This window comes from Hemicordylus capensis, chromosome 1, assembly GCF_027244095.1.
Source record: "Hemicordylus capensis ecotype Gifberg chromosome 1, rHemCap1.1.pri, whole genome shotgun sequence".
Classification (NCBI taxonomy): domain Eukaryota; kingdom Metazoa; phylum Chordata; class Lepidosauria; order Squamata; family Cordylidae; genus Hemicordylus; species Hemicordylus capensis.
Genome location: NC_069657.1, coordinates 274,771,553 through 274,792,815, shown reverse-complemented (window position 1 = coordinate 274,792,815; position 21,263 = coordinate 274,771,553). Strand labels below are relative to the sequence as shown.

The 21,263-nt window shown below is 42.3% G+C and overlaps 1 long non-coding RNA gene across 1 annotated transcript; it reads right to left on the bottom strand.

Moving 5' to 3' along the window:
- Positions 1-6,193: 6,193 nt before the first annotated feature.
- LOC128347518 (uncharacterized) lies at positions 6,194-14,439 on the bottom strand. Its single transcript, XR_008317583.1, has 2 exons — positions 14,233-14,439; positions 6,194-6,818 (listed from the first exon to the last, which is right to left on the bottom strand). It is a non-coding gene; the product is annotated as an uncharacterized LOC128347518 (long non-coding RNA).
- Between the last annotated feature and the right edge of the window lie 6,824 nt (positions 14,440-21,263).

Genomic DNA, 21,263 nt, shown 5'->3' with positions numbered 1-21,263 from the left:
TTGGCTCAAGGTTGACCAGTTCTGGAGGTTGTTTTTTTAAAAAAAGGGGACTTTTTTGAGGGGGGGCATGAAAATTAAAAAATGGCAGACTTACCACAATTGCAGGGCTTCGGGGGATGCTGCTGTGGCTCTGGGGGGGGTCTCCTGAGGTCCCCCTCCCCCTGCTGGCCTCCCGTGGTCTCAAACAACCCATTTCAGACCATTTTCCTGCCCATTCTAGGCCTCTCTGCACTGGTGGTAGCCATTTTGGTGGCCGCTGTGCATGCACACTGGCCATCTGCAAGTGGGTTGGTCACAAATGGCCAGTGCACATGCGCAATGGCCTCGGAAATGGCTGCTGCCAGTGCAGAGAGGCCCAGAATGGGCCAAAACTGGCCCAAAATGAGGGGAGACAGGTGGGGGGAGGCGTAACCACAGGAGATCCCCCCAAAGGCCAAGGCAGCACCCCCCAAAGTCCCATAATTGCATTAAGTCTGCCATTTTTTCATTTAGAAACTTTTTCACACACACACAATCCGGGCCCGAACTGGTTTGGACTTGAGCCAGATCGGGCCTGGCTCTAGTGTGCACAGAACCAGACCAGATTCCAATTCTACTTAAACCAAATTGGGTTTTACGGTTTTGTGCACACCCTTAGGTAGAGAAGTGCAGCATTCATTGGGGATTCTTCCAGAGAGTGCTGTGTACATTGGGTACAGTCGGACACAAAGATATGTGTCATGAGACAGCATCTATTTCTTAAAATCCAATTTAAGACACAGAGCAAGGGTGCACTGGCGGGGGGGGGGGGTCGAGGGGTGGAGTGCAAGGGTGCAGTTGCACTCCCTGTGAATTTGGCTCCAGAACGGCAGTTCCTGGGCATCAGCAGAGTAAACAAAAACAAAAAACGGGTTCACTTCACTTCATGTGTGGGTTTTTCTCTCTCTCCACATCCCCCCCCACAAAAATGTATTTATATGCTGCTTTTTATCAACAAAGTTCTCAAAATGGCTTAAATAGCAAAATATGAGGAAATGGTTCTGTCTCTCACTATGTTTCCCCTTACAATCGTGACTATTTTATTTTGCTTGTAATAGTAGCTCATATATAAATAACTTACATGTTGTCTTTTAATAAGCTTGTAATGGACTAAAATACCTCCAACTTCTTGAAAGTAGCTTCACAAATTGCTAAAACGAACATGAAGGGGTTTAATTATCAAAATGTGGGGAGGCTGTGGGCCCAAGCTCTGGACCTTTTAATTACCTAGCAACATCTCTGCAAGGGAGAGAGGAATTAATTGCATGGCAGGATTGTCCATGCAAAATCTGGTATCGGCAGGTATGTTGTTCAGAATTTCTTCCAAAAAAATTTTTTTTTGGTTAAAATTCAATCTTCAGAGTGTGTTTTGGTGTAAAAAAGTAGTGCATTCAGCTAATTTAAATGGCAGGGGAAGGGGCGGAGGAGAAAGGGAATGAGAGACGTGGGGGAAGAGGAAGACAGAAAGTGGTGCAAGGTGGGCACAAGGTGACAGAAGGTGGTGTAAGACTATGTGTGGCTCCACAGAGGTTCATCAGAATCCAATCCAGCCCTCCACCAGATTTGAGTTTGATACCCTGGCATAGTGCATTTTCAAGAGAGAAAATCCAAGCCCCAATATTTTTATATGGGGGAAGATTCCTGTTGCACCCCCTGTAATTTCCTCCTGGATCCACCCCGGTGCACTGGTGTAGCAAGACAGCAGCTGAACAGAATTTCTCAATTAACTGCACAGGTGCAGCAAAGAACAGCAATTTTTGACTCTCTTCCCTTCCTTGGTAAGATGTCTGTACAGCTGAAAATACGTCTCCAAGAGTTGGTATATTGCTTTGCAGCCTTACCTAGAAGTAAGCGTCTTGCAGCCCCATATAACAGATTTAAAAGAGCAATAAATCCTGGCTGACTTGAAACAAAGTACAGTTTTCAAAGTGCAACAACACTGCCAGCGATTGGTTTTCTGCCTGGAAAACAAAAGCCCTGTTTTTCTGGGCTATTTTGTGCACAGCGGGCTCAGCCAACAACCAGCGGAATAAATCAACCTATGGGGAAAAAACATAGTCATTTGCATCATAATTTAGATTCCTCTTTCATAAACACACACTACATGACTTTATCTACCTATATGTTGTTTTCTTCTTTCCATTTTCCTCGTGTGTGTGTGTGTGTGTGTGAGAGAGAGAGAGAGAGAGAGAGAGAAGGATTGTGTTCCTTGCGGAAAGATTTATAATCTCCTCTTCCATCTGTATTTATGCCACAGGCTATATTTCATAAAACAGAACCCCTCACAATTCAGAGGCTTTAAGCTTCTTCAGGAACAAAATTTATTTATCTGTCTGTAAAATAAATAGGTGTGAGTCAGAAGCCATAATGATAAAATAATGCAGACTCTTAGGGGAATCTGGTCTCTAGAATTCCTTAGATGGAATCAAGAACATATCTGTGAGATAATATCATGCACATTAATATCCTGAAGGAAGGTTACTAGGAAAACCCATTTTTGAAAGTTACCATTAAAGAGTAAAAAATGAAGCTGTCAGTAGAAGAAAGGTTGAAGTTGCAGTTAAGTTCAAGAGACTGTCATGTGGCTAAACAGAATGCAAAGGCCCTTCTGACTGATAAAATGAAAAATGTTAGGGTAGAGCTAAAAGAGCTTACCTTGTTTTGTGTTCCTTTTGGAAAGCACTGAAAAAACTTCTCATTTTGAATACTTTTGGGAACTTACACATTCATCTTGTATCAGTGCAGGTGTTCTTGGCGCTATCTTCCTTCATTGTTGCCCTCACAGTCCTTCATCTTATTTGTTCAGAGTGTCATTTAATTCTATTGGCTGCAGCATCCCATGTGATTTTGTCAGTGATGTCATGATGTAATGCCCGAAGTAATGATGTCACTGTTGGAAGTTAAAGGATGTTTGCGCTGTCTCTTGTCTCAGACAGTGGAGGACAGACTAGTAAGTCAGAGGCCTAGAGGGTCAACACATTGGTCATCCCTTCTCCACTGCTCTGATACTATCCCTTTGAAATGTAGATTGCTAATCTCAGGGATTAACTTCCTTCCTCTCTCTCTTCCTACCTGCCTTCCTACCTTGCAACATGGCAAGCCTCTCTCCCTGCACCACGTGTGCAGAGAAGATGCAGAATCCATCTGCATCCAGCTAGATAGATAGATTAGAGATCCTAACTCCTCACTTTCCTATCTAGAATGGAGTTCCTTAATAAATGCCTTTAATCTGAAACTATGAATTAGCTCCAAGTTACTTTACTCTCAGCATACACGCATGCCTTACTAAATCCGCTGTGTTGTGCCTCTGTGCACTCTGCTATAATGAGAAAGGGATTCTCTCACCACAGAGAATTTCCAACAATCACAGAGTTGGGGTTTTTCACAACAAAATAATGTGGATTGCCACAACTAATTGCCACGCTAGAGTGGGCAAACAGGGTCAAGGCCTCTGAAGGCAAAGGGGAAAAAAGAAGCAAAAGAGTGGCAAAAAGTAGCAGCTACAAAAACAAAAGTGTGTTAAATAGTATTGCAAATATTCTCTCATTTCTGGTAATAATAAACAGCTGTAACTGGCTGCAACCAATGAATAATTTCAGTGGCCCAAGACCTCAGCTAGCTACCTGCTGCTACCTTCATGTGTGCCCCTGTGTGTATATCTTCTTTTCTTGGCACCACAGTTGCTTCATTTGTGACATGTGCATGTACACCCATCTCCATCTTATTCCCCTCTGCCTCCTTCCCCCAGCTGCCTGCCACTGACAAAGAAAACAGACTCCATGACTGTTTCTTTGAATTGTTAAGTTCGCAGATTGTACACAATTGTGTGATTCTGGCACAAGGTCAGGCTTGTGCAGTAACGAGAAGGGGGTGTGACTTGCAGACTGACTGTGATTGGTTATTAAAACTATGGTGATGGGTTTGGATTGGCGCACTTTGGGATCCTGTTATTAGCATAACTGATAAGACCCCTGAATATAAACTTTCTATCTGACCACAATCGGGGATCTCAACTCTGGGTTCATTGCCCGGCATGTCATGATAAATAAAGCTTTGAATCTGATGGAACAGTGTGGCCTCCACTTACTAACGAACCTCAAAGGGGTTAGATGCCTCCCACTGTCATCTCTCTTTGTCAACCAATGGCACAGTCACCACGCAGCAAAGCCAGGCTTTGAGACAGTTCTCCTCTACTTCCTCCTCTTTCTTTTGGGCAAGAACACCTGCTGTTGAATGACTCCTGCTTCCTTTGTGCACCACTCCCAGGCTAGTTATGAAAAGGGGGAAGAAGTGGAAGAATAAAGGGCAATAGAGTATGAGGTGGTGGACGAAAATTGTTGGAGTGGTGTTTTGCCAAGCGGTGATTGTTTCTTCACTTGGTAAAGAGGTTCTCCAGTGGTGAGTATCAGTGAGGCAAAGGGAGGCAGGTGAGGTGGTAGGTAGGCATCATGCTGTCCCACTGATGACCCAATAATCCTCACTTGGGGAGACCACCTAATTTTGCTTCATGAAAAGACATCCCTGAGCTTTTCAATGAAAATACTGGAATTAGAAAATATTTGGTGGATCCCTAAAATTCTAAATTTGGACACTAGAAAGCACTATTGCAGAAGTGATGCAGTAATGAACAGAATTGTTTAGTGGTATGGATGAAGATTATATCTATATCAGTATAGTGTGCTCCTATAATTAAAGTGTTCAAATGAACTTTGAAAAGAGCCTGAAACTAAATGGAACATATGTGGCACTACTTAAGAGAGTATCATCACTGCATGGCAATCTGTTTTCATCTAACATCACTATGTCTGCCAGGGACTCAGAGAGGAGCCCAGGGCAAAACAGCCCCCCTCCCAGCAATACTATCAATATGCACCAATACACTGGGGGCCATCAGTCTTGTGGGGCCCCAGGACAACTTATCCCCTTTCCCTCCTCTTCTCTGCACTAGTGATGTCTGCTTTGCTTTCTCCTGCTGCCTGTCCACCTTCTCTCTCAGGCTTACCAACTTCTATAATTAAAGGTAACTCTGCAGCACTGAAATCAATGAGTGCTCTGCTTAAGGCACCACTATTAATGATAACATTTTCAGAAGTTCATTATATTGTTGAATTGTGCCTTGGCTATTTTACTTTTTGCTTAGTGTTTTCAATCTCCGACACTAGGGTCACCATGCTTAAGTAGAAGGATTAAAAGACTAACTAAAGCAAGAGAGAAAAATTAGAATTTTAAAGAATGTCATTGTGTAGTTTATTTTATAGAAAATAAATTTTACATCAGGTTATATACTGCATTCACAGAATGATTACTTCAGCAATCCAAACATGCATTATTTATTGGTTTGTTACACCTACAGCAGGCCAACATCTTGACTAATGCTACACATGTTGTGCAGGTGGATTTTGTGCAGAAGTTGTGCAGGTGGATTTTACAACGTTGGGAGCTTGCATATAACACTGTTGTGAGCATAATGCAACAATGCTGCACAGAGAAAATAATGTTTGTTCGAGACTAGTTCTTCAGCTAGTTGCACAACACTCATTGCCCACTGACTGCTCCACAACACTTGTTGGCCACCAACTGTTCCACAACCTTCTATATGTCCCAGAGAGGATCTTTCACTAGTGGTTGCACAACATCACAAAGCAGCACAGCAACCTTCTTGCATGAGCACAACTTTGTTGTGCAAGCACAACATTAGTCAGGATGTCAGTCACTGTGCCTTGTTTTTCGTCTAAGGGCCTCACAGCAGCTTGAACATGGTTCCCAAGCATTCTTCCATTTAGGTAAATTCTAAGTCCATCAGACCATTCTCTGGATGAACAGATTCCATTTTGTTCAATTTTGTATTCTCATTTCCTTCAGGTCTCATGATTTATGCTCCAGTGTGCCTGTGTGTGCAATATCATCTTCTTAGTTCACTTCACATGTCTGGTGCTGCAGTCTCTTACCTGAGAAAGCTCAAGTCATGATCAGCCATTTAAAGTGACAAAATATTTTCGCTTTCCCTAACATTGTCCAGGTTCTTCTGACCTAGAGGCAGCACTCAATTAGGCTTTGGATCAGAGTCTTGGAAAGGGCTTGACAAAAGCAGCCTTGGCTATTATCAACAAAGCATTCAAAAAACTGCTAATCAGTCTATAAATATTTTGATCACATACACCGGCAACGTACAAAATTCTTTCAGTACATACTTTAATTAAATCACACCACATGAGTACATTGGAATATGCTTTGAGTCTGAAAAACATCAAAGAGGAGGAGATAGTCAGTATTTTAACAACGTCACCAAGGAAATGAATTGCCATACATTTGCATCTGTAGTGGTAACACTGAAAGTATTTTTATCAAGTGGTATTCATAAGTAGAGATGAATATTTACTCACATAAATGAGCTGAAGAAAGAGCAACATTTAGATGGTGTTCTGAATCCAATATCCTATGTCTTGTTTACTGCTATGCAATCCTTTATTTAGTCTTGAAGTCCCCCCGCCCCGCCTTAATTTTTGGCAAAATAGATTATCCACTTGCCGACAGCTAAAAATAATATTGCCTACATTTCTTTCCCATTTCTAGCAGAAACAGATGCAGTTGCATGAAAGCTCTGTTAAATTATGATGTTGTCCCGCAGATAAGAGCCCACAAGGTCTGCAAGGCAATGAGGCGAGGCGAGGCGAGGTGAGGAGAGGCGAGGCAAAGCGAGTCAGGTTGCAGCACCACGGAGAGCTCAATGGGACATATTGATCCACAACAGCCATCGGAGGTAGCCTGAGGTCTTCTGAGCTCAAGCTCCATCTACCTGTCTGGAAAGTGCAAGCCTTAAAAGGGGAAGTCTTTTGACTAGGAGTCTGGCACTCTTCCTCTTCCTTTCTATCTGATTCTAACCTGTTGCCAACCTGGCATGTAGCTATCACAGAGTCCAGAGGAGTAGGAAGAGGGACTCTTTGAAGGCTTGGGTTCTGCAGGTGCTGTTCCAGAGGGCTCAGACTCTAAAGTTGCTGTTTCAGGGGACACCAGTGCCAGGGCTCTAAGTTCTGCCCTAATATCTAGGTCCAGGACTGGGTTTAATGATGATCTGCTCCCTCAGAGAGAGTCACTGCTCAGGGAGGGGGTCCTGTCAAATGTTATCTAGCTGGATGAAATTCTGTGTTGTACCTGTTGAGAGCCTGCATGTAAATTGTGGGAGGGTACAATCCAGTGCAAGCTAAGCATCTCATTAGTCACAGTTGTAATACTAGGGCATTGAAGGGTGGGGATGGTCCAAGTTTGGGAAAGGTTGTAAAAAATGGGCAAGATCCCGCCCAAGTTAAGCATTTGAAAGCCCTATTGATTTCAATTGGCAAGATTTAAGCACATGCCTAACATTCCAAGGGGAATCAATACATCTTAAAAGTGCTTAACTTGGGCTGGATCAAGCCTTAAATAAATAATAAGGAAACACAGGATTTTGGCAATAAACATTCAGAAAATAACATGCCCATGCCCTCTTGGAAAATTCCCTTAGGCAAATGTAATCCTCCTGGATTAATTTAAATTGAGCATTTTCTCCCAGAGTCATAAATAATACCCACTAGAAAGGCCTCACAAATCTGGTGGGCTAATCTAAAGTATATCATAGTTTCTTTGTTGTAGTTGTTGACTTTAGTGTGATTGTGCATTCCCCAAATTCCAGTTCTAATGCAAATGCTCTTTGGCTCATCAGATCTTTTTATTCTATAAAGAGAGATAAATATCTTTCAGAGATCCAAGCAGATTCACTACAAACTCCTGGGAAGGGAGAAAAATGGCAGAACAAATTGCTGTGTTTTACATTATTGCTTTCAATTCCATCTACAATGCATGGGGCTACCTGTATATTCCTTCTATTAGCTTTGGTACCCCTCACCATAAGAAAAACCTAGCCCTCACTAAACTTGAAAGATTTCTTTCTCATTTCATGCCCATAAGTATAAAGAAGAGCCAACAGCTGGAAGCTCATTCCAGTAATAAACACTTGGGCTGACTCACCCACTACTTAATGACCCTAACTAAAAACAAGATTACTTTTAAGAATATTCTTTTGATGAGTCAGAAATTGGCTAGAATTCTGTGTCTTGCTGCATGTCGGGGGTCATCCTACCCATGTGAAAACATCCTGATATTTCTGTAAAGCTTGCATTTTTAAATTGTGCATAGATGTGCGATTAAGGTTTGACCAAACATATTTATTATGATGATTTAATCTGTCCTCCTTCCTAAACAGCTCAGAACGTCAATTTTGTACCTCTTATTCTGGCTAGCCCAAAGCTTCTTTCAGCTCTGGAATATCAGTTAGCTTACTTATGAATTAGTAAACTTTTTGAGCTTGATTCAAGACATTCTGAAGGGCGGTTATGCTCTCTCTTCATAACAAGCATGTTGTGGTCATAAAAGCCAGGGCAATAAACATATAGTGCTGTTCCTTGATTTACCTACATTTTGATTTGCTACTTAGTCCTATGACTTAATCCTATGAATTGCTACTTAGTCCTACTTCTTACTAGATGTTGGGCATGGATAACTGAGTACAAATGTAAAGCAAGAAAGGGCCCAGAGTCAAAGCACTTCATGACAAAGAAATGTTGAGACAGGATGCAGCAACCATTGCATAAGGACATCACCGGAACCTGTGATGATGCTGACACATCTGCATGAGCCTTCACTGGCAGGCCAGTAACAATCGTATGGAGCAGGCAGAACATAGTAATTGTTGCATGTAACTGTTGTACATCACAGAACTGGACAGCAGCAGGCAAAACTGAGGACAACTCATCTGTGCAATATTTGAAACACTTTGGCCATCACAAGATGTGGGTGCAGCCCTCTTCACCCAAGATCTTTCTCAGATACGAATACTCCCCTTGCTCTGGGCCTAGTTTTATAATGATGCGTGGCTCAGATATTCAGCCCAGCAGTAAGCTCCTATGTACAGTGACACCAAGATGTTGGGGAAATGTGCAAGTAACGTAAGTGTTTTGGTTATTGATGTATACAAATATATGCATGATTCACCTGATTACTGTGATCCTTTCTTGTCCCAAAGTGGTGAAAGGATCACAGAATCAGTGAATCACATGTACATTAAAGCTTTAAATCATACCTTAAATAATGTCCAGAACTTGACAAAAGAGAAGAACATTCCTTACATTAATGAAAATAAGATGCATGCGTCTGTATAACTGTTTATACACACACACACACACAAATATAGAAGTGTGTGTGTGTGTGTGTGTGTGAGAGAGAGAGAGAGAGAGAGAGAGAATGCATACTAAATATCTGTTCCACTGACACATGTAGTGTTTTTGTTTATATGTCTTTGCACTATGTCAGTTGTGAATTCTTCTAGTTGGTGGGCATTAACATTGTAGCAATGCATTTAACATAGGATATGTGAGCATCCTGATTAGTGACAGTGACCCAAACCATTTGAGAGTGTTTTACGATATGTGTGCTTTAAAAACAGATGTGGATCTAGATGGGAATTTCTGCATCTCTGCTGCTCCTTGTTGGATCTGTCAAGGGTGTGACAATAGCATCTGCAGAGTTAATCACTGGTGTCAAGATACATGCCTGCTCCACCACACTCAGGGTATGGGCAAGGAATTAATTCCCCCAAAGCACATAATGACAATCCGAGGCTGCCATTCTAAGTTATCTCATTTTGTGTGTGCTCAGCATTTCCTTAGATACTGTCCTGGTCGCAGAGCAAAAAGTAGGCAAAAGCTAAAATGATAATCTCATGCTATGTACCACTGTGTCTGCCAGGCCCTCTAGAGGCCACTGCCAACAAAGCAGGGGTTAAAATGTGTTGGTGTCGTTTTGTACATGTGCAAGCCATGCAGGTTGTAACATCTGCTGAAACTGATGACAACTGACATAAATTTGCCCTCAGATATCCAAACAATGTGCAATCTAAGCAAAAAGGCACCTTTCAAAGTACTGATTCTCATAGGTCTAGCAGCGCAGAGAGCAACTGGCCTTATCCAACCCCAGCAGAGGATCACTCCAGTGGTTGTTGCTGGTGTCTTCCTTATGCTTCATTTTAGACTGTGAGCCCTTTTGAGAAAGGGAGCCATCTCATCTAGCTACCTAAACGACTTTGAGCACTTTTGTTGAAACAGAAGAATGTCAGAGGGAAGAACAAATAAATTTAAACACTCAGCAATATTATCTGACACACCATCTTGGAAACCTGGTTGCCATGAGTATTTGCCTTCCTAAGGTCTGCTGAGAATTCTCTTGTAGAGATTCCCTAGACATTTTTACAACAGTGCAGTTCCCAGAATCTTCTGGGGATATGGACTTACTATATACTTTAGGGCTGTGGTGTACCAATGCCTTTCATTTCAAAAGATCTTATTCCCCTTGGCCTGCAGAACGCTTCAGGTTTCCGCCCTCTCATAGCATAGGAACATAGGAAGTTGCCTTATTCCATGTCAGGCCATTGGTCCATATAGCTCAGTATTGTTTACACTGACTGGCAGCAGCTCTTCAAGATTCCAGGCAGGCGTTGCTCCCAGCATCACCTGGAGATTCCAAGGATTGAATCTGGGAGCCTCTCCATGCAAAGCCTTCACCACTGCACTATGGCCCCACCCACCGCAGCATCATTCTTGTATCCATGTCTCAGGACCAAATTACATGTTATGTTAAGCCTGTCATTAGCTCTGATGGACTTCACCTTTCTGTTAACAAGTTGTTCTAGTAAGAACTAATCTGCCTACTTTCCTTTCACTGTCTCTACAAATGGACTAAATTTGGTTCAAATCAAGGTCCACAAGTTAGATCTCTCATGCCTCAAATGTTCATGCATCTGCCATCTTGGATCAGGGTGGATGACATCATTACAAACTACACCATCGAGGTGACCCTGTGTGTCACTCACTACAACTGTTCCAAATTTGGTTTAAATCGGTTAGAGAGTCCTCAAGTTAGTGCATATGCTCCTCAAAAGTTCACACATCCGCCATCCTGGATAAGGTGGAAGACATCATCACAAACTACACCTTTGGGGCATCCCTATGTGTCCATACAGCTGTAGCAAATTTGGTTCAAATCGGTTAAGCGGTTCACAAGTTAGCCCACTTGTGCCTCAAATGTTCATGTGTCTACCATCTTAATTTGGGGTGGATGAAATCATCACAAACTATGCCATTGAGGTATCCCTGTGTGTCACTCATTACAACTGCACCTCATTTGGTTCAAATCAGTTAGAGAGTCCACAAGTTAATGCACTTGCACCTCAAATGTTCACATTTGCCATCTTGGCTCAGGGGTGGATGACATCATCACAACCTATGCCATTGATGTGTCCCTATGTGTCCCTACAACTGTACCCAATTTGGTTCATATTGGTCCAGGCGTTGCAAAATTGATAGCGGGGGACACACACATGGACACATGGAATGCTGGATGATCTCATAAGCCTACTGGAAAGTAGGCTAAAAATAACATCTGGATCAGCTGAGCCACAGATTGGGGGTGGGTTGGAGGGGTGGCTGCCCCTCCACCACAGTCTTGATCCGGGGGGCAGAGTCTGATCTAGCTTCTATTTTAAAAAGAAAAGTTAAACATCAGCGCTAATGACAGGCTTATTGTATTATATGTTATATATTATGTTATATATGTTATATATATGTTATTATGTTATATATGTTATATATATTATATGTTCTTTTTATTGCTACACTCAAAAAAGCAGGGTCAGCAAGCTATTGACCCATCCTTAGAAAAACAACAACAAATATTTATATACCACTTTTCAACGGAAGTTTCCAAAGCTATTTACACAGAGAAATAATAAATAACTAAGATGGATCCCTGTCCCCAAAGGGCTCACAATCTAAAAATAAACATAAGATAGACACCAGCAACAGTCACTGGAGGTACTGTGCTGGGGGTGGATAGGGCCAGTTGCTCTCCCCCTGCTAAATAAAGAGAATCATCATGTTTAAAAAGGTGCCTTTTTGCCAAATTAGGAGTTAGCTCATATTCCACCAGTGACTGACAATGCCATGCCTCCTTTCACAGTGCTCCTGAAATGGAAACACAGGAACTCCTAAAATGACTAAATATATATGTTTCCAAAAGAGCTGGGAGGTACTAGTAACCCAGGATAACCTGTAGATAACATTGATTTCCCAGACATCTGAAAAAGAAAAAACTCTAAGGGGACAATCTCTCCCAGCTGCCCCAATATAACTCAATGGTGCAGAATGTTCACAGACTCAGAGGCCAGTTAACAGACAGCTAGGAGGGCAGAGCTAATAGAACTCAGGGGCGATATGGGAGGGAAGGAGGACTTGAAGAGTGGGAAATTTCTCAACTTGAAGAACACTTTCTCAAGGCAGTCACTCACAACCACTTTTGCTTCTGAGGGGGCAAGGTGCCTAACACTTCACCAACCTCAGGCACAGGCTCCGGTAACACATGCACACCAGGAATATATGCATTTTATTGAGTACTGGGAGTTATTCACACTTGGCTTCAGACTTCAGGGTAAACACTGAGCGAAGCCACTTTGAAGTACACTCGCGGCATTGAGGGAAGCGGCCCCTCACCTCTGCTCTTGGTTTTCTTTTGAAACAAGTTCACATGGCATGCTCCGTGTTTTCCTTCTAGCCAATGGGAGTGGAGGGAGAGAGCTCCCTACAGAGATAGATCTGCAATTCTGAAGAGAACATGTCTCTTATCATGCTACTGATTCTACATCAGTGCCTCTCCCATTTTCAGAAAAAGTAGCTTAAAGCCAGCATTTTAAAAACCCAGAGATAAGTCGAGATAAGCTAGAATTCGCATCACAAAGCCCAGCTTGTGTGTGAAGTGGGTCCAAAAATCTCGAAGGGATTTTGAGGTAAATTAGGCTGGTGTGTGAACACACACACTCTCTTTTGAAGCAGATTCAGGGCAGAAGCCCTGAGTGTAAAGCCTCCTGGTTCCTCTGTGGTGCAATAGTCAAGCCACCTGACCACTTATTATACAGCATGTTCTGATACACTGGGAAGATTATGAATTGCAGGGGGGTGGGTGAGGGTCGAATAGGAATGCAAATAACGGGATGGCGGGGTGGGGGTGGGGGGTGGCGGCAGCAGCATGCTGTTTTGCCCAGGCAGAGCAGATGAAGTTTTCTTCTCGGTGCTTTTTCCTAAACACACTTTGCAACAAACAAGATTGAACTCAGTTGGTGACACAGAGAAGACAAAAGAGGCATTTGCATTCACCTGTGTCCTCCCTGCAGTGTTCATTGTGCAACACTTCTGATTCAGCTCGGTCATAACAAACCCCTTCTCCCTTCTTTGGCTTGTTGAGGGAATTTCTAATCTCACGGAAGTGTGACCTACCTGACCCTTTTGCAGGCAGAGGAGCTGAGGGCCATTTAAATATCAGAACTAATGGGTACCAAAGGCAGCTTTTAGAAGAAACCGTAATATGTCAAAGGTGTTCAAATGAATTAGACTGGGATGCAGTGTTGGTTCAGTGGGTGCATTTCAGGACTGCAGTCAGGAAGAGATGCGGACTAAAGATGCATACAGATGAGAGGTGATGTGTAAACCTGGTTGAATTCAGTTGGAGGTGAAATAGAATTTTGCGTCCCTTCCCAGGTTTTCTTTTTAGTATGACATTTAAATGTTATAAATATTTCAGATAGTTATGTTAGCTCTATTGATGACTACACCCCATTCAAACCTTGCTCAATTATAAAAATCTGGGTCATTCTTTGTAAAAAGAGAGAGCTTTTTAGGGGTTTAAAGGATGCACAGGATCTGAGTTTACTGTTTTGGAATATTTTCCCCTAAATACTCAATTATTGCTATGCTGAAATGTCAAATGCTGTCACTTTTAAACAATATACTCACAAAACCATAAAGGGGACTTGGGAGGCATGAACTGATTTAGTGCTAAGCTTCAGTCCTGTATACAGATGCTCTGCTTGAAGTCAATTGCGTTGAAGTCAGGGTAGTTGTTTATCTTAAACAGTTTAACTTGTGCAGCCCTAGGAATTAGAATAAAGTAAGACCTTCAGCTCTGGGCCTCAGGTGTTTGAGTGTTTGAGTTTCTGCCTTGGACCACAATTTTTTTAAAAAACCCAAAACCAGCTTTTTAAAAACAGTGTATTGGCTGACAGATTTAATCAGTACAGATGAATGAGACCTATGCTTACATCAATTGGCTTGGGGGGGGGGGGGGAAACAGTAATACCTCAGCTTGTTTTTTCGAGCCAATCCAAATGTAGGCCCTCAATTTCCCCAGCTCTCATCTTTAGAGATTAGCCCTTGAGAAACTGCAACTCCCAACAGCCACTGTGTCATGGTTGTTGTTGTTGTCGTTATAGCACTCTGGCAGCAGGCAAGAGAAGGAAAAGAGCGAGAAAATATAGGCCTACTTCCTTACTCTCCCCAAAGCACCATAGCTGCTACTGACTCACCACAGTAAGTGTGATGGTTTAAGGGAAGGGGTTTGGGGAACTGAGGGGCTTTGGGGTGGAGTAAGGTGGGAATTCTTGTCTAGCTTAGATTAAATCTGTGCTGGAGAAGAATTCAGGAGTTTGCAAGGCTTTCTTCTCCTTTGAGGTGAGCATATACAAAACCCCTGAAGCTTGTTTCCAGGTATGAGCCTCACACACAGCACGGGCATCTCTGTTGATCAGATGCATGAGGGTCTATCTTGAAGACCACACATTTATTATTTATTTATTATTTATTTATCTATTGCATTTATAAACCGCCCCATCCAAAGGCTCTGGACAGTGTACAACAAATTTTATAAAGACCTAAAAACACACACCATTTAAAACACAGTTCTAAAAACAATATAAAAACAATTCAAAAACAAATGTAAAAACTATTTAAAACTAATTAAAATACTTAAAAAAACAATTTACAAACCTTGGAAGGCCAGGCCAAACAAGTACGTTTTTAGGGCTCTCTTAAAGACTGACAGCGAGCCTAAACTGCAAATATCTGCCAGGAGTGCATTTCATAGGCCAGGAGCAGTTACAGAAAAGGCCCGGTTCCGAGTGAGTCACCACCAGACTTACCAGTGGCAATTGGAGACGGATCTCTCCAGATGACCTCAATGAGCAATGGGAATCATACCAAAGAAGGTGCTCTCTAAGGTCTAAATCAAAAAGCTGGTTGGCAAGAAGCAGCTTGTGTGTATGTGTGTGCATGCACGTGTGTGCGCGTGCGCACACACACACACATGCTGTTGCTTTTAGGAATCCTGATGAAACTGGCACAGTGAAAAAGACAGAAATGCTCTCTCTCTCTCTCTCTCTCTCTCTCTCTCTCACACACACACACACACACAGCTTCTTGCCGACCAGCTACAAAAAAAGCCAAACATCTGCTTCTTTCACTGTCTCAGTTCCAACTGAAAAATAATTTCTCTTCAGCTCCAATCCAACTCTGTCCAGAAGATAGTAGCCATCAGCCTGACAGCCACCAAAAGTCATCAATGCTAAAGTGAACATTTTTTTGGCCATCAGTATCCAAAGAGGGAGAATCTTAGTTATTTGCTAAGAAACTCCGAGAGAAAAGGTAATCTCTTTAGTCTGAGTGGACATCACAAATTGATTTGTTTCTTAAGGTCTGGCTGGCATACACAAAAGATGATGATGATGATGATGATGATGATGATGATGATGATGATGATGATTCCCTATCAACATACACTGTATATTCCACCTAAGGAACTAAGCTGTTTTCCAACCACAAAGCAACAGCAAACTGCACCCAGAGAATCCCTTCCACACGTGGAAAGTGTTTCACATTGCTTGTTGTACCCTTGACAGCAAGACACATCTGTGCACGGTACTGCACAAAAAATATGTTTTCTTCTGCAATTCTCTCTAGATCTCCTTGCCATTGTCAGTAACAGAACGGTACTCTATGGATCATTCACAGAATGCAATGTGCCAAGTCTGATATTTATGTGTGTTCTGTTTCTACACAAATGTAATGAAGATGATCCATGATCCAGCTTACCTAAGAGTTTTATGTAATTCTCTGATCTGGCACATCATTGTTCATTGGTTTATTGCTTTCTGTCTCAGTTCCGCTGTTTGAAATGAGGATAATAAACTGTCTCGAGTGAAGGACTGTTAATGAAAGCTGGGTGTATGATGAAGGTGAGAACAGAAGTAGCTTCCAGGGAACTTAATTTCAGCCGGAGCATAGCCCTATACCCTGTTATCAGAGGAAGGGGCAAACCAGGAATATTTGAAACTATAGAGATGAGAGTATTCTCCTTAAACATTTACAGAATAAATTTCCCTCCACCCTGAATAGCTAATTGATTACTGCTCCTCCCAGTTCTAACTTTGGGTTATGATTTCTAGATCATAGAGTATGGCTTCCTGACAGACTTAAGCCTTGACAACTCTTTTTAAAAAATCACATGGAATGCCTAACATACGAAGCTGCCTTATATTGCGTCAGACCACTGGTTCACTACATCAGTATTGTCTACCCTGGGATTCTCAACGCTGGGTCTCCAGATGTTATTGGACTTCAACTCCCGTAATCCCCAACCAAAGGCCACTGGGCCTGGGGATTATGGGAGCTGAAGTTCAATAACATCTGGGGACCCAACATTGAGAATCCATGGTCTACACTGCCAGGAGTGGCTTCCCAGGGTTTCATACAGGAGGGCCAGGGACTGAACCTGAGACCTTCTGCATGCAAAGCATGTGCTCAACTATTTCAATAAAATGGGATGACAATATTCTTGGTAAGGCATGTTGAGGTCAGCTAACCTTGGGTGATGGCGTCCCCCCCCCCTCTGTAAGCATCTCAGGAGTATGCAGAGTTTCTGGTGTGGCTGTTGAGCTAAGCCTTTTCATATGTCATGTCTAATGAACTTTCACTCTCTGTATAGTGTACACACATACAGATCTGTACACATCTGTTATTCACATATTATGTTTCACACACATATAGTAGTACAGTTCCTATCTCTATCCTCTACTTGAGGGGACTTGGACCCAGGTTCACTTTTTAATGCAGTCACACAAAAACATGTACATATGCACAGACACTTGCATGCACATGCAACAAAACACTACCCAACGCATGATGAGGCTGGGGACACCCCCCACCCCCAAGTGGTGTCACCGCAGGACATCCCAACACGCTTTGGTGGCATCCTTAAGACCAGAGTTCAAATCCCCATTCAGCCATGAAACTCACTGGGTGACTCTGGGCCAGTCATGTATCTCTCAGCCTAACCTACCTCACAGGGTTGTTGTGAGGATAAAAATAACCATGTTTCCTCAGCGGAAGAGTGGGATATAAATGAAACAAACAAACAAACAAATAAATGATTGTGTGTGTGTCGGGGGGGTATTCTTCCCAATCGCCCCTCTACATGCACTCCAAGCCCTGATTAAACAGGGGCACTCAAAAACATTGTTTAGGATGCATTCTCAGGGTGTCCCCAGCCTTAGTGTGTGTGCCAAGCAGTGTTCATCTGAACTGACGCAAGGTCTGAATACCATTCTACTCTCATATGAAAGTTGTGTGAACTATGGTTTCCCTTTGGGAGCTATGCATTTAGCATGATAGCTAGAACTTACACAATCATCACTTTTTGAAACCACTTCAATGGCACAAATTGTAGTGTCCACATAGGGACCCCATGTGAAAGGGCCGATGTGCACAAATGAGCAACACAAACATCTCCACACGAACACGGAATGGCTGTGAGCCCAGCAGCAGCACAATGTGTTTTCTCACTAGTGTGAGGGCTGCTCTCTAGCGTGAACCAATCCTTACAGACAGAGAAGAAATGAGTACAAAGTGCTCTAAATGCCTGGATTCTTCATACTTAGAGGACTGCTTTTTCCTGTACATTTTCTCCCTGTCTCTTAAGGTCCACAAAGAGAACTCTGCTTCATGTCTTGACATTTTCAGAGATGAGAACTGAGTACTGATGACTCCCTTGCTGTGGAATTTTCTGTCTATGGAAATTTTCTAGGCCATACCTTGGTTTACTTTCCGCAGGTGCTACTTTTAATTTTAAATAGGGGGACCAACTTTCTAACTGATCCTTTCAGCTGCTTCTTTTATATATGCCACCGATAATATTTTATGTGTTTATGTTTCTAAAATGTTGGCTTTATTGCTACATGTACTCAATTCAAAAGTGGTGAATAAACTTAGAAATAAATAATAGAAGCTCACAGCATAAAGGGAGGCCAAAGATGCGATAGCAAGATGTGAAGAGAGAAAAATGAAAATCGGGACAGTAAGATAAACAGGTTAGTTAGGATAGTAGCAAAAGAGATTCTGAAAAAGCCACATATTACAGTTGGCTGATCATTATCACATATAAGCCTCAGTGCTGATTTATTTTACTTATTTTTAATATCTCCATGCTACAATTTTCTGTTCCCAGTAACACTGGAAGGGGCATTGAAAAGTCTTGGTAGAATATTGGTTTAATTTCATTCTTGATTTCTCCTCTTCCCATGTATCCATGGCTTATGAATAATACCCACTGACTATTATGGTGACATTGTGTACAGCCTCACAGCTGAAAAAATCCTCTTTTGGTTTCTTCTTTGTAAGTTTTCAGTTTCTCTTTTCAGAGTATATTCTTTCAAGAATAATAAATGCCACTTCAAGCAATTGATACGAATTAGGGGAAGAGAGTAATCCAACCTGCACAAAACTGTTGTATTACACAAAACTAGCATGACCAACCTGAATGAATAATAGTGTTGCTCATGACAATTAGGCATCCAAAAACTAAGCAAATAATTTTATTTTATTGTTAATAAACACCAGAGCTTTTTATGTTTACATTTACATTTATATTCCGCTCTTCCTCCAAGGAGCCCAGAGCAGTGTACATGGTTATGTTTATCCTCACAACAACCCTGTGAGGTAGGTTAGGCCGTGAGAGCCCAGAGTCACCCCGTGCACCTCATGGCTGAATGGAGTCTGAACTCGGGTCTCCTTTTTGCTCTGAATGTTCTGCAACATATATCTGATCATTTTCTATTTTTTCTTCTTTTTTTAAAGTTAGCCTAAGAACCCAATTTTATAAAAACCTTCCCCCCTAATTAGGAAACATTTATTAAAACAACTTAGAGCAAGAGATTAAAGGCACACATTGAGGAGATTCTCATGATCGGCAAAAAGCGGGCTAAGGGAGCCGATCATTTGCTGCCACAGGAGCCACACGGCTCCCGGCAGCAAACCCTCCTAATTCCCCCTCCCCTTAGCCGAGGTTAGCGGAGCAAGCGCTCTGCTAACCCTGTCTTTTGGATCGTGTATTGCTGCTCTGCGTCGTGGCAACACAAGCCTCCCGACCCTGGGGGTCTCTCTGGGATGCCCCGCGCGCTTGTGCAGGGCACCCTGGAACTTCTGGGGGCTGTGTGGCCCCCGATCCTCGCAGCCCCCACCAGCTCCATGACGGAGCTGGCAGTTGTGTGGGTGGCTGATCTGGCTGCCCAGGGCTTCCCTTCCGATCATCTGTGGGGAGAGTGGACTAAGCCCGCTCTCCCCGCAAACCTCTAAAGGCAAGTCTCACTGATCCTGAGACTCGCCTCATTGACTTTGACTTAATGCAGATTGATTTAATGCAGTTGACTTAATGCAGATTAGTTACCTCCGAACACCCTATAATTATCCCACTGGACTCTCAATGCACATTTATGAGTGAAATGGCGATTCTAATCTACATAATTGACTGTGAATATGGAGCCAGAGGTGTTAATCTTTCCATATTAATTAATGCTGGGTTCAAATGTTGACATTGCAGCAGAAGTGCTGGGGGGGGGATGTCCCTGATAATGCCCCCAGCTATCCAAGTTCATTGTACGCTAGTTGCAGCAACCTGGGAGTGTAGAAGCATGGTGCTCTCTCCTTCGTCAACATTTCTATGAGCTGATTTGCAGTGTTGTGGCTGTCTGTCAACAGCATGTAAGTTATACAGAAAGCTTCTGCCAGACTAAGGGTTGTTTTGCAGGTTATAGAGAAAGGAGAAAAGTAAAAGCATGTGTGCAACTGCATTTCCATTATCTTTTGTATGTTGTAAAGTGCAAAAAGAGAACTCCTGCACTGCATCTCCTCCATGCAGGTCCTTCTTTAGATTTTGAGAGGCCTGGGCCGGATACTTAGCTGTTGTGTGGTGGTGTTTTTATTGTTGTTACTGATTTTTAGGCTTTGAATGTATGCAGATTTGCAAGCAGTGCTTCTTCAGAAGTGAAGAAGCAACTTAAAAATACCACTATATATTAAAACAAATGTTAATTGGATCTCCTTCTTCCTTTTCACTTCACCCTGCGGGAATGTAATATTCTTTTTGGCTGAAATGTACTATTTGTCAATGTTGTGTGGCCCCTGCCATGTGTGAGGCAATTATCCCTAATGCCCTCAAGTGACCTGCATCAAAAAGAGAGATTCACAGGCTCTAGGTATATGTGGAACATACTCATCTCCATGTGGGCAAGACATGCAGTTTCTATTCCACAGATTAAAGGAAGTGGTGAAAACTCGAAGAGCAATCACAACTTCTGGATTTCAGTCTTCTTGCATTCAGTTCTTATGAAGGGCTGCACAACTTCGGCCCTGTTGGACTACAACTCCCATCATCTCCAGCCACAATGGCCAATAGTCAGGGATGATGGTAGTCCAACATCTGCAGAATGGTCAAAATTGGGCAGGCTGAGGTAAAGTCACCACTATCTGAGCTGAGTTGTCTCTGTCATTTATTTCCACATGCATGTAACCCAAAGAGATAAGACCTAAGATTTATACATCCCAGAGATTATTGGAAAGCAAAATTTCCCCAGGACATGTTTATTTTTCAGATCTCAATGGGCATAGCCAGAATGAAATGCTAAATACATATGAAGCACAAAAAGTCAAATTTTGTTGACTTTTCCACATCAGTCATGAATGTGTGATACACTTTTGGGATTGTCTTTTCCCTGAGGCTTAAAGACATATGGAAGCAAAAACCTGAAACAGTCTGCCTCATGCTTCTAACTGAAGAACACTGCAGACTTACTGTGCTGTGCATAAAAAGATTTACTGGATGTTCATTGAAAATCTGAAGCCGAGATCACAAAGGAAGACTTTCTAAATATTCATTATGGTTCTCTGGATTGCAGTCGTTCCATCAAGGTTATGCAGTATTAAATATTCATAAAATGAAGTCCCGAGAAAAAAATCTAATTGCAAATAAGAGCAATTGAGGTAGATTGCATTATTTATGATTCC